The sequence below is a fragment of the Heloderma suspectum genome, chromosome 2, assembly GCF_057233095.1.
Source record: "Heloderma suspectum isolate Gila_16-S chromosome 2, 16-S_ref, whole genome shotgun sequence".
Taxonomy (NCBI): Eukaryota; Metazoa; Chordata; class Lepidosauria; order Squamata; family Helodermatidae; genus Heloderma; species Heloderma suspectum.
Genome location: NC_139459.1, coordinates 275197426 through 275208397, shown reverse-complemented (window position 1 = coordinate 275208397; position 10972 = coordinate 275197426).

The following is a 10972-nucleotide window of genomic DNA, read 5'->3' as shown; positions in this document are numbered from 1 at the left end:
TGAGGGAATGCAAATGGTGGCTTTATTGCCATTTTTTCCTCCAGTATGGATAGATTGTAGACAGAACAGACAGACAGACAGACAGACAGACAGACAGACAGACAGATGATAGACAAACATAGTTGTATTCAGGATCTGATTTCTGCAAGAGGAAGGGAGCTTCCATGAGAGGAAGGGCTCTGCTCACAGAAGGTCCCTCAGCCTGATTTTGGGGGACACCCCCCCTTCACCACACAGTTCAGGGGGCTGGAGGGGCTGCCATGGGAATGAGGGGGCAGGGAAGTCCAATTCCACCAGCGCAATTGCTCACACCTAAATCTGAATCCAACCCGAAAATAGTATATTCCTGCAAAAAAAAGCTATCGTTCAAGGGACCAGGTTTAGAGGCAGGAGAAGAATACATCAGATTGGATCCAGAATCGTCATTCCACCAGCGGAAGGATTCCCAACCCTGCAGAGCAGGGAGTGTGCACAGTAACACAGTGTGATTTTATTTTTCCTATTTTTTGTTACCATGTCTTCCCTATGTCTCCTTCACATATGTTTCCCCTAAATAGATAGGTTTATATCTTACTTCTAATATCTTATCACTTCTATTAATTTCTCTCATTTCTTAAATCCACCTTTATTTGATTTTTGTCAATAAAGATTGCTCCCCTCTATAACTTCTCTCCCTGCTCCTAGTAGAGAATCTTGTAGACTTCAGATGCCACAATGAACTCTTGTCCTCTTTTGAAATGTAACAAATGTGGTGTGAACCAGATAGAATGCAAAGTCTGACCTTGAACGTAACATGAATTGTAGACGTCCTTAATGTACCCTGTAACCCAAAACATGTAAGTGTCCATTGAGAACATCATGAAATGTGAAAAGGTTAACTTTTAACCATTCCATGTCAGGTGCATATGAAGTATTCTAGCCCAGGTCAGGAAGGGCTGTGTGTATGGAGAATGAATGGCTTTATTGCAGGAAGGCCAGATGGGGGTGCTCTGGTATGTGCTGAAGACTGCCAAAGTATCAGTTACAGAAGATGGACATGGGCCAATAAAAGAGGAGGACGGCCCATTATGACCACAGAAACAACCTTGAGAAATGTTGGGGAGCTGGAAGGAGATGTCAATCTGTCAGTAACAACGTCAATCCTGGAATTTGGGACATGGTGTATTATCAACAAAGAGCATACTGAACCCCTCTTTGATCTCATGAGCCCCAGTGAGGGAAAAGGGTATAAAACCCTGATCTGCCATTGTTCAGGAGGGGCGCGGGTATATCTGGATCATTTGTATGTGCGCAATACTGACAGTACCCTCGATCCACGGGACACGTATTAAGAGTTCTGGCCAAGTACTTGATAGCGTGTGGTGAGCAGGTGTTGGGTAGAATTCAAGGAAAGGATTTTACTGTCCGGGGCTTAGATAAAGCGCAGTTATCTTTGGTCTGTCATACTTAACTGTTTGGGTTTGGATAGAAGACAGCAGGCTTAGGCTTGGGCCTGGCTGACACTGTATCACCGTTCCCTCAGTGGGCCATTTGCGGTGTAGACCGATCTGGAGCTGAGCAACAAACAGGGACTAACTGTATATTTAGTCATTAAATGTACCACATTTGGGCAACTAAGATTTGACCAAGAAGTGTGTAGCTTCTTGAGACTTGTTTTGTGTGAAGCTTGTACCTGAGAGGCATGTAACCTCTTAGGCCTCAGAGAGTGTGCAACTCTCTGGGGAGGTTCTACTTTTGCTTATTTCTTTTATTTCAATAAATCTCCTTTTCTTTCATCTACATTGGTTGTGTGTGTGTGGTTCTCCACCTCATAAGATCCCAAACTTCTCAGCCTGATCAACTGAGTGGTCCTGGGTAAATTGAAATCCGTATTTCACAACAGGGGGACTCCAGGTGGGAGGAGAGGGTGTGGACATCCCATTCCACTGGCCATATCCTTCTGCTAGCACAACAGCAATTCTGGATCCAAGCCATAAAATGCTGAATCCTAAGCATTTGGTGCATATCTGCCTTACATACACTTTGCAAATTATAAATAAGAAGCCAGCATTCACAACTGACTGAGATTAGGAGATACCCCTTGTTACACCAATAATCCCCCTCCATCATGACCAAAGTGGTCCATCTAGTCCATACCATTGTTATGTGAGTGGATTTAAGGGTGGTAGTCTATGGGAAATTTAATTTAATTTCCCACACGTTCTTTTTCTTTGTTTTTTTTTTAAAGTTTGTTTTTGTATTTTATACTCTGGGTTATAGCTTATTCTTTAAACAAAGGTAGAGAAAGAACGAGGAAACAATGTTATCAAATATCTCAGGTATATTGCTTTGGATTATTGTGTTTATCGTGCTTCATCTATGACATGACAATATAATAATAATTTATTACCTATTCCCCAGTAGGTAATAAAATCTGGGCGCTGTCAAAATTGCCAGTTAGCTAATACACTAGAATAGTCAAAGAATTGGATTTCAACTATATTGGGAGCATAAGTGGCAGCAATAGTATACTTTTTGGAATGCAATAAACCCTTAAGAAAAACAAAGCGACCCTCATTATCCAATAGAGTGTTCTGAAGCTGAAAATGAAGTGCGGCTGCAAATATTATAGCCGCTCCAGAATGCTAACCATGAATTGAACAATGTTCTTTCACAGCAGGTGGAATTTGCTCTGACTTGTGTATGACAGGCACATTGGGAAAATGGTGAATGTCCCAGTAAGAACCTTGCATATCATTTTAAACAGCAACAACGCCAAAATATTATTTCAGCTTTCAAAGATGAGAGTGACAAAATATATACTTCTCCTCCTTTAGCCCAAAGCTGTACTGCCTTTATAATCGTATTTTTGAATTTGGCTCCCTTGCTTCATCGTTAAAGGATGCTTACATTACTGTGATTCCCAAACATGACAAGGATCATACCTACTGGCCTAACTCGCAACCTATATCATTAATTAACGTAGATATTACAACATTAACTGCAATTTTGGCTGATAGAGTACAAGTTGTTGCAACACTGATTCAACCAGACCGGGTCGGATTCGTTAAAAACAGAAAGGGGGCTGATAATCTCAGATTAGTCATCGATCTGGTCACCTTAATTTCTAAAAGAACCCACTGGGTGGCCATCGTTTCTTTGGATGCAGAAAAGGCCTCCGACAAAATTCATTGGAATTTTATTTTTACTACAGTGACTAAGTTAGGCTTTTCTATGGAATTTTTGAAATGGGTTAAAATTCTATACTCAGCCCCGAGAGCTAGAATTATGACTAACAGTCTACTTTTGGCTTTTTTTCTACATGGGCAGGGCACCAGAAAAGGATGTCCACTTTCTCCATTTTTATTTGATTTATGTTTAGAACCCCTGGCATGGCATTAGATGTGATGTCTAATTAGATGGCATTAGACATCACAGTATTCATGGTTTTGTGCATGCTGGCAGAGAAATTAAAATGATCCTCTATGCTGATTATCTTCTGCTGTTTATCTTGAAAGTCCAGTCGTTGGTTCCAGCTTTGATGCCTGATTAATACTTTTGGTGATTTGTCTCACTTTTCAATTAATTGGTCAAAGTCAGAAATAATGCCGATTGGAGATAGGGTATACTCCAGTGTATTAGCTAACTGGCAATTTTGACAATGCACAGATTTTATTACTTATTTAGGAATAATTATCCCTAGAGAGATATCTCAAATGATCAAGTTAAATTTAAATAAATTGATTGTTATTTCATGAAATATAGATCAGTGGGCATCTTTAAAGATGAGTTTATGGGATATGGTTATTACACTTAAGATGAATACTATATCTCAAATTCTTGATGGTATACATGGGCAAATATTTCCGAAAAGCATAATGCTTTGTTTCGCAAAAAACAAAAAAAATGGTGTTCCTTTCCACTGAGAATATCTTTGAAAAGGATTCAACTCTCAAAGTACGTGGGTTTGGTTTTCCAGAACTTGCTACATATCACCAGGCTTATCTGCTGGCCTTTATTAAATTTTGGTCTTTTCCACGTAGATTTGATTTTCCACCTTGGTCAGTTGTGGAATCTTCCACTCTAGAGCCTCTCTCCAAATGGACGGCATTAGATTCTCAGCATATTAGAATGGACAGGACTCCTCCCACAATCTTGGCGCTCAGGGATGTGTGCTGTATAACATCACGCCAATTACAGTTTGATCCATTTTCCCATGCCAAAATGATACTATGGGGAAATCCAGATTTAAACATTGGAAATAACATGTTTGTGCGGTGTACCTGAATGGATTAGATGATTTGTACCCTGGATCAATTACTGGGTGCTGATGATGAGTTTTTGCCATTTTCAGCTTTGCAAGATAAATTTGATTTGCCTGCTACAGCTGAATGACAATATTTGCAATTGCAACATTTTCTAGAATCTAGATTCAGTCCCACTACTTTCACCACCTCTGAGTCCTCCTTGCTATTGGAAACAGTTATCGACCCACGAATGGAACAGGGATTAGAATGTCCTATTTTGCCTAACCAATGGACACTGGACATCCTAACCAATGGACATCACAACATCTCTTTAACAATGGTTTGTCTAACTCAGCTAACTGTCTAATTGTTGAAGGTGTAATACAATTAATGCTTCTTTTTAATCATATGTTTTGGAAATGCCCAATAGTTGCCTCTGTTTGGGAGGAAGTTATTATATGGATAAACTTTGTATTGGAACGCTCTTTAATATTTACTGATGTACATGTTCTCTTAAATTACTTACCTGCTTCTTGGAATGTAACATATGGTCAGTGTAAATAGACTTTTTGTGCCCTCTTGACTGCTTGAAGACTGTTACTACAACACTGGAAGGAAAAATGCTCACTGCCAATAATGCAATGGATTGAAGACCTAACAACACTAGCAACATTCGAAAGAGTGGTATATAGGTGCCACTTGCAAATGGATTTATTTGGATATTTGCTCTACTTTTATTGAAGTTTATGTATGATATATTATTTTTTTCTCTTTTTAAAAAATGTTGTAATATTTCAAACTGAGGCCGTTAAAGCATGAAGTTATACTTGTGATTTTTAAAAAAAATTCTGCTCTTCCCGTTTTTGTTTGTTTTTTTGGAATTTACAATAAAATTGATTTTAAAAAATCCCAATGCAAGAGATTGCACATTCTACTCCAGCGTAAAAAAATCGTACCATCACATAGATATGATCCTCCTGTCTCATGAATTGGCAAGGGAACTCCAAGATGCCTATATTAATACAATTACCTGGTCTGACCATGCATGGATCGCAGCTATGTTACACTCTCCACAACCAGTAGATCATACTCACTCATGGAGACCGAGTATGCTTCTCCTTCTTAACCAGTTGAGTAAAGCATTCCCAAATACTTTTCTGAGAATTCTCATCTTAAAACATCTCTACTAGTAGTTTGGGATGCATTCAAGCCTGTGGCTAGAGGGTAGTTCTTATCAGCTGTCTTGTGAATGAAGGAAGTGAGGGTTCAGATGTACTCAGAACTCTCAGCTGAATTGTAAGACTTGGAACAAAAGCACGAGAGAACCAGTTCAAATAAAATATATGCAAAATTTACAGCAGTGCAACTCTCAGGTTTCCCGATCCCCCCCAGCATACATGCTCAGGCAATCTGACACTGGACACCCAAATCAGTGAAATTTCTTTATTGCAGGGAATCCCACTGCAAAAGCTTAATGGTTACACTCTTCAGAAATCATATAGCTGATGGTCAGTAACTATAGGCTCTATGTAATTCCAGAACAGTCCAAAGCTAAACACTACTACCGTGACTGGGATCCTCATCAACTAGAGATGTACGAAAGTCACTTACCTTTTCGCAGCTTGGCTTCGCGGTGGGGGGGAGGCGCTTCACTTCTCCCCCCAAAGTTCAGGCGAGGGGCGGGAGGCGTCCCGCCTCGCCCGGCCGAAATTCAGGCCGGGGAGAAGCGCCCCGTCTCCCCGGCCGCAAAACAAAACAAACAAACAAAAAAGACCCCATGATAGGCTACGTGACGATTTACGTAGCCTATCACGGCTATATTTCCAAAGTCAGCTGTGATAGGCTACGTAAATCGTCACGTAGCCTATCACGGGTGACTTTGAAAAAAAAAAAAGCACGTACGCAAATGGCGGCCCCCATGGGGGCCGCCATTTCCGTACGCGCTTTTTTTTTTTCAAAGTCACCCGTGATAGGCTACGTAACAATTAACGTAGCCTATCACAGCTGACTTTGGAGATCTAGCCGTGATAGGCTACGTTGATCGTTACGTAGCCTATCACGGGGTTGTTGTTTTTTTACTTCAGTTGTAATGGTGGTGGCGGCAGCCGGTCGAAAGACTGGCTGCCGCCCCCGCCCCCGCCGAAAGCCCGCCGAACCGCTGCCGGGACCCGCCACCGGGAGGGACATTCGGCTATGGTAAGTCCCATCCCGGGGGGGTGGCGGAGAATTTCACCACCGATTTCGGGGGGCCGAATGCGTTGGCGCTCGGCCCCCCGAAGGTTCGGGGAGAAATTCTCCGCCATCCCTATCATCAACATGGTTTCCCCATTGCCATCTCCATGGTTCTGAACCCAAGGGAAGGGACTCTGCATTCCTGGGTACCTAACCCAGACAATCCTTTCACAGGGTTCCAACCCCGGACATGGAAAGGGAATGGTTCCTGGAAGGAACTCATCAGGCAATCAAGGGATAACTTCTTCAAAGGCCCAAACAAACCACACCCATACAGAGTCCAACTTTGAATCTTTTGTTGATAACTCCAGGCTACATGGTCAAGGCAATGACCACACATGCAAGGAGTTCCAGGCCACCACTTTCGCAGTGGCAACTCCATGCTGCATGAGTTCTGGCAGAGAGAAGTCTAAAAGTTGTAGATCAAACCCAGTCGCAGTGGCAACTCCATGCTGCATGAGTTCTGGCAGAGAGAAGTCTAAAAGTTGTAGATCAAACCCAGCCTGCCGTATACTGAGCTGAGTATAAAGACAGACACACAATCCACAGCAACGAGAGTTCAAGTCTATGAAAAGCCTCACAGTACTTTTCATGGCAAGTCCTCAACAATCCAAGGTTCCAGTCCATGTGCAGAGTGCCTCCAAAAGCCCAGACAATGATGGATCCAAATGGAGAAGGCTTCAGGCAATGAAGATGAGATATTCCTAGCAAAGGCTCTTTGCCTTTGCATCAGCTTAAAAGGGAAGGACTGACTATAGGAGACCCTCTCCAGATTCCTTGACAGACACAGGCCTTTAGCCTTTCTGCAAGGCCCCTGTCTAAACAGGGCATCACTGCTCAGCCCTCCAGCACTGACACTTCAACCTGGGCGACCCTTCTGCAAACCCCACCCCATCTCTGTCAGGTTCTCACAGACAGCTTCCAGCCCCCCTGCCTGCAAAGGCCAGAGCAGCAGGTGGACAGGGAGCTGGGTTTCTCCCCCTGGCCCTGCCCTGAGAACTCTGACAGAGAGAAGCTCATACAGACTCTGACATTCCAGAGGCTGAATAGGCCCAAGCCCTTCCAGGCTACTTCTAATCAATTCCTGGCTATAACCTACAAGGCCCACTGCAGTACTGAAGCTGGGCCCTGACAGCAACACAAACTGAATTTGTTGGAAACCCAACTCACCCAGAAAGTGCTTCTGTATAAAAACAAGACCTGGAGCTGACTGTGGCTCAGATCATGAGCTGCTTCTTGCAAAATTTCGGCTTAAATTGAAGAACGTCGGGAAAACCACTAAACCGTTCAGGTATGACCTAAATCATATCCCTGATGAATATACAGTGGAGGTGAGGAATAGATTTCAGGGATTAGACCTGATAGACAGAGTGCCTGAGGAACTATGGACGGAGATCCATAACATTGTTCAGGAGGCAGCAACTCAATCCATCCCAAAGAAAAAGAAATGCAAGAAAGCAAAGTGGCTGTCTGAGGAGGCTTTACAAGTAGCTGAGGAAAGAAGGGAAGCGAAAAGCAAGGGAGAAAGGGGAAGATATACCCAACTGAACGCAGAGTTCCAGAGAATAGCAAGGAGAGACAAGAAGGCCTTCTTAAATGAACAATGCAAAGAAATCGAGGAAAACAACAGAATGGGAAAGACTAGAGATCTCTTCAAGAAAATTGGAGATCTCAAGGGAACGTTTTGCGCAAAGACGGGCATGATAAATGACAAAGAAGGAAGGGACCTAACAGAAGCAGATGAGATTAAGAAGAGGTGGCAAGAATACACAGAAGAACTATACAGGAAAGATCTGAATGTCCCTGATAGCCATGATAGTGCGGTCACTGAACTTGAGCCGGACATCCTAGAGAGTGAAGTCAAGTGGGCCTTAGGAAGCATTAGTAACAACAAAGCTAGCGGAGATGACAGTATTCCAGCCGAGCTATTTAAAATCCTAAAAGATGATGCTCTTAAAGTGCTGCATTCAATATGTCAACAAATCTGGAACACTCAACAGTGGCCACAAGACTGGAAAAGGTCAGTTTACATTCCAATTCCAAAGAAGGGCAACGCCAAAGAGTGTTCACACTACCGCACAATTGCGCTCATTTCACATGCCAGCAAGGTGATGCTCAAAATCCTACAAGCTAGGCTTCAGCAGTATGCGAACCGAGAACTACCGGAAGTACAAGCTGGGTTTCGAAGAGGCAGAGGAACTAGAGATCAAATCGCCAACATTCGCTGCATCATGGAGAAAGCAAGAGAATTCCAGAAAAACGTCTATTTCTGCTTCATTGACTACGCTAAAGCCTTTGATTGTGTGGATCACAACAAACTGTGGCAAATTCTTAAAGTGATGGGAGTACCAGACCACCTTACCTGTCTCCTGAGAAACCTGTACGAGGGTCAAGAAGCAACAGTAAGAACCAGACATGGAACAACCGATTGGTTCAAAATTGGGAAAGGAGTACGACAAGGCTGCATATTGTCACCCTGCTTATTTAACTTATATGCAGAGTACATCATGAGAAATGCCGGGTTGGATGAATCAGAGGTCGGAATTAAGATTGCTGGGAGAATTATCAACAACCTCCGATATGCAGACGATACCACCCTAATGGCAGAAAGCGAAGAGGATCTCAAGAGCCTCTTGTTGAGGGTGAAAGAGGAGAGTGCAAAAGCTGGTTTGAAACTCAACATTAAAAAAACGAAGATCATGGCATCTGGCCCCATCACTTCCTGGCATATAGAAGGGGAAGAAATGGAAGCAGTGACAGATTTTACTTTCTTGGGCTCCAAGATCACCGCAGACGGTGACTGTAGCCATGAAATTAAAAGACGCTTGCTCCTGGGGAGGAAAGCTATGGCCAACCTAGACAGCATAGTAAGAAGCAGAGACATCACCTTGCCGACAAAGGTCCGTCTAATCAAAGCTATGGTTTTCCCAGTAGTAATGTATGGCTGTGAGAGCTGGACAATAAGGAAGGCTGAGCGCCGAAGAATTGATGCTTTCGAACTGTGGTGCTGGAGAAGACTCTTACGAGTCCCCTGGACTGCAAGGAGGTCAAATCAGTCCATCCTAAAGGAAATCAACCCTGAGTGCTCATTGGAAGGACAGATAATGAAGCTGAAGCTCCAATATTTTGGCCACCTAATGCGAAGAGAAAACTCCCTGGAAAAGACCCTGATGCTGGGAAAGACTGAAGGCAAAAGGAGAAGGGGACGGCAGAGGATGAGATGGCTAGATAGCATCACCGATGCAATGAATATGAACTTGAGCACGCTCCGGGAGAGAGCGCAGGACAGGAAGGCCTGGCGTGCTATGGTCCATGGGGTCACGAAGAGTCGGACACGACTGAACGACTGAACAACAACAATACTAAACAGGCATAGAGAGGGGTAACAAGCAGGGCTGATTTGTGGCATGGAAATGAAGAGGTGCTCAAACTAAAAGACAAGTGCTGGCCATCAGGACCCCATTGAACACCCTGACTCCTAGGAAAGAGGAGATCTGTTCTGCATTCTCAAAATACTGTCAGGACTTATACATGTCTCAGTGGCAACATCTCAACCAGATAAGGGACTTTTTGGATTCTTTGCCTATTTGAAAGATTACAACAGAGCATAGGGCAGCTTTGGAAAGGTTCATCTCAGAAGAAGAAGTAGCCCAGGTTATAAAAGATCTAAAAACATGCAAATCTCCTGTTCTCGATGGCTTTCCAGCAGAGATTTATACATTTTTCAAAAGTCAGTGGCTTACACCTCAAATAGATCTATTCAATCATGTTATGGTAGGAGGCATAAGTCCAAGTACACAATGTGATGCAAAAATCATACTCATACCAAAGCTAGACGAGGATCTAGCTGCTCTAACATCTTACAGACCTATACCTTTAATCAGGATTTGAAGATTTTTACTGCAGTTCTTGCTCAAAGGCTGAATGCAATTACTCAGTATATTCATCCAGACAAAACAGAATTCATTCCATGCAAGCATTTCACAGATTGTGGGGCTGTTCACACAACATGCTAACCCACACTCAATGGCTGAGTGTAGGTTGTTTGTCGAACCATGGGTCATTGTGTTGTCTAAATGCAGCCAGGCTGGTTTGTTAACTATGCTGTGTGGCTTATTTTTCTAAAAGAAGCCCAAATGAGAACCCATGGTTTGTTGTTGGGTTGTTTGGGGTGGTTAACAAGCCACACTGCATGGCTAACAAACCTGCATTCAGACAACACAATAACCCACCCTGCGGAAAATTTGCTGCATTCAGGCAATATGATAACCCACGGTTCAACAAACAACGCACGGTTCAAACAACCTACACTCAACCACTGAGGGTGGGTTAGTGTGTTGTGTGAACAGCCAATGTGTGATGAACCACAGATCTTATACATAAAGTGAAGATGGACAAAATTCCTGTGGCAATGCTGTCCCTCGATGCAGAAAAAATTAATCATATTGAATGGCCTCATCTTAAATACCTACTTTTGTAGATGGGTTTTGGCCTAGCATTTTTTAAGGCTGCCA